At 79.3% G+C, this 3,336-nt stretch overlaps 1 non-coding gene across 1 annotated transcript; it reads right to left on the bottom strand.

Moving 5' to 3' along the window:
• Positions 1 to 1,581: 1,581 nt before the first annotated feature.
• On the bottom strand, positions 1,582 to 1,734 carry LOC141478525 (5.8S ribosomal RNA). The gene has a single exon (XR_012463961.1). It is a non-coding gene; the product is annotated as a 5.8S ribosomal RNA (ribosomal RNA).
• Positions 1,735 to 3,336: the final 1,602 nt, after the last annotated feature.

The following is a 3,336-nucleotide window of genomic DNA, read 5'->3' as shown; positions in this document are numbered from 1 at the left end:
GGCGGCGGTCCTCTCCCTCGGCCCCGGGATTCGGCGAGACCTGCTGCCCGGCGGCTCTAACACCCGGCGCGACGCTCGCGCGGGCGCCGGGCCACCTGCCCGCCGGAGGCCTTCCCAGCCGACCCGGAGCCGGTCGCGGCGCACCGCCGCGGAGGAAGTGCGCCCGGCCAGGGCCGGCCGCCGGCCGGGCGGCGGTCCCCGCGCCGGCCCGCCCCCCCCGGCCCGCCCCGCCGGACCGCGGGGGCCCGGGGGGCGGAGGGGAGGCGGAGGCGGGGATCCGCCGGGCCCGCGCCGGCCGGCCGCGACTCGCCGGGTTGAATCCTCCGCGCGGACTGCGCGGGCCCCACCCGTTTACCTCTTAACGGTTTCACGCCCTCTTGAACTCTCTCTTCAAAGTTCTTTTCAACTTTCCCTTACGGTACTTGTTGGCTATCGGTCTCGTGCCCGTATTTAGCCTTAGATGGAGTTTACCACCCGCTTTGGGCTGCATTCCCAAGCAACCCGACTCCGAGAAGCCCCGGGCCCGGCGCGCCGGGGGGCCGCTACCGGCCTCACACCGTCCGCGGGCTGCGGCCTCGATCACAAGGACTTGGGTCCCCCGAGAGCGCCGCCGGGGAGAGGGGCTTCTGTACGCCACATTTCCCGCGCCCCACCGCGGGGCGGGGATTCGGCGCTGGGCTCTTCCCTCTTCACTCGCCGTTACTGAGGGAATCCTCGTTAGTTTCTTTTCCTCCGCTGACTAATATGCTTAAATTCAGCGGGTCGCCACGTCTGATCTGAGGTCGCAAACGCAACACGCGCGCCCGGGCGGCGCGCGACGGCGGCCGGAAAGACCGGCCGCGCAGCCCCCCAGCCCGGAGACGGCCCGACGCGCGTCGGCGACCCGCACGCGCCCGGAGACGGCTCGCCGGGGACCGCGCCCGGACGGCGCCCCGCGGGGGGTTTGCGCCGACGGGGGGGGGCGCCGCGCGGAAAGCGGAGGAGGCGGGGGGCGCCCGCGCCCGCCCGCGGCGAAACGGCGACCGCGCGCGCGGCCGCCCACCTCGCCGCCGGCGACGGGACGCCCTCCCCTGCCGCTTCGCCGCACCCCTCCCCGCGGCCCCCGCGCGGCTGCCCGGCCGGGGCGCGGCGGGTCGTCGGGAACGGAAAGGAGAAGAGCGGGGGGAGGGACGCGGGGAGGACCCCCGTCCCCGTCCCCGGCACGCGCGCGCCCGCGCGGCAGCACGGCACGGTACCGCCGCCGGTACCCACCCGCAGACAGCCGCCCGCGCGCGGCGGGGCCGGGGGCGAGGCCCGCGCCTCCCCCCGACCTCTCTTCTCTCCCCGCCGCCGACACCCCGGCGAGACGAGCTCCGCCCAGCGGGCGCTCCGGGAGCGGGGAGCTTCGGAGCGCTCCCCGAGTCTCCATTTAGGGGGACGAAGGCCCGCACGCGGGGCCTGCGAGGCGCCCCAGCCGCGCCGCAGCGGCGCGCCGCGCCCCGCCGACCCGACCCGACCCCCCCCGACGCCGCAAGGGCGAAGAAGGGGGGGCGGCGGCGACGGCGGCGGCGGCGGCGGCCGAGCCGGCGATTGATCGTCACGCGACGCTCAGACAGGCGTAGCCCCGGGAGGAACCCGGGGCCGCAAGTGCGTTCGAAGTGTCGATGATCAATGTGTCCTGCAATTCACATTAATTCTCGCAGCTAGCTGCGTTCTTCATCGACGCACGAGCCGAGTGATCCACCGCTAAGAGTTGTCTGCTTTTCGGCACCGCCCCGCGCGCGCGGGAGGGCCGGGACCGCTCCGCGGGAGCGGCCCCTCCGGACAGCGGCGGCCCGCCGGCCCGCCCGCCCGCCGGCCCGCCCCCTCCGCAGGGGACGCGACGCGGCGCGGCGGGGCGAGAACGACGGGGCCGCCTCGCCTCGACTGACCGTACCGACACACGACGAGGAGAAAAAAAAAAAAAGCCCCGAGCGGCGAGGGCGCCGGGAGCCCGCGCTCCCGGCCCAAACCGGCGGAGAGGAGCGCCTCGCTCGCTTCGGGGGGCGGCCCAGGCGCCCGGGCTCGGCCCGGCCTCCGCGCGGAGGCCCACGACGCCCCCGGCCGCGCCGCCTGCCCGCCTCTCCTCGGGGACGCGGGACGCCCCGCCGGCCCCCCCGCGCGCGACGGCTCCGCCGCGCCGCGACGTCCTTCTCCCCTCCTCTCCCGCGGCTCCGGCCCGCCCCGCCGGCGCCCGGCCGCGGCCTCCGCCGCCGCGCCGGAGGCGGCCACCGCCGGAGCCCGAGCCGGCGACGCGCCGCCCGCGGCCGCGCCGGACGGCGGCCCGCCGCCGCCTCGCGGCGGCCGCCCGCCCGGAACCGCCGCCGCCGCCGCTCCTCGCCGCCTTCCGCGGGCGCGCGCCGCGCGGAAAGCGGACGGCGCTGAGGCGGGGGCGACGCCCGCTCTCCCCGTTTCCACGCGGAGACCGGGAGCGGGACGCCTCCGCCCGCCCGCCCGCTCGCCCGGCGCCGCCGGGAAGGGCGGCGGGGGAAGGGCGGCGGACGGGGCCCGGGCCGGGACGGCCGCGCCTGGCGGCGGGCGCCCTCCGGCCGGCCGGCAGGCCGAGCGGCGACGCCGCCGCTCGGCACGGGGTGCCGCCTTCGCCGGCGCTCGGCGGCGGCAGACCGCCGCCGGAGCGCTCGCCGGAGCGGGGGACGGAGGGAGGGAGGGAGGGAGCGGAGCCGCGGCGCGCCGCAGCCGCGCCGCGGAGGCGCGACGGCGCGCCTCCCGGGCGAGCCCCCGCCGCGGGGACCCGCCCGCCCCCGGCGGGGAGCCCGCGCTCCCGCCGGGGTCGCCCCGTTTCGAGGCGGGCGAGGCCGGACACGGCCGGCCGCGCCGCGGTCTCTCCGCCGAGACCGGTCCGCGGAGAGGGGGGGGCAGCGGAACCCCTCCCCGGCACGGCCGCCCGCGGGACGAGCGCGGGCGACGGCCGGCCGTCCGTCCCTGCGCCCGGGAGCTTCCGCGGAGAGACTCCAGCCCCCTTGCGCAGGACGACGACGACGGCGCCGCCGCCCGGCCCGACCCCCGGGCCGCGCCGAGCCGCCCGAGTCTTTAAACCTCCGCCCGGCCCCCCGCGGCCTTCGACCCCCTGTGTATCGCTACGGCGAGGGAGGGCCGCGGGAGAGCGCGGACGCTAGGTACCTGGCCCTGGGGTGAGGGAAACGACCTCTGGGCCCCGCGGGGGTGCCTCCCCCGCTGCCGCCTTCGGGGGAGCGTCCGCCCGCGGGGGCGCGCCCGACGTCCGCCGCCACAGCCTCGTCCTCCTTCCCGGGGCCCGGGGTTTCCCTCAGCAGCCCGGCGCTGCGCCCGGGAGGAGAG

The sequence above is a fragment of the Numenius arquata genome, unplaced genomic scaffold (assembly GCF_964106895.1).
Source record: "Numenius arquata unplaced genomic scaffold, bNumArq3.hap1.1 HAP1_SCAFFOLD_1385, whole genome shotgun sequence".
NCBI lineage: Eukaryota > Metazoa > Chordata > Aves > Charadriiformes > Scolopacidae > Numenius > Numenius arquata.
Note: the sequence above shows the minus strand (reverse complement) of the source record. Positions and strands in the feature narration are given on the sequence as shown.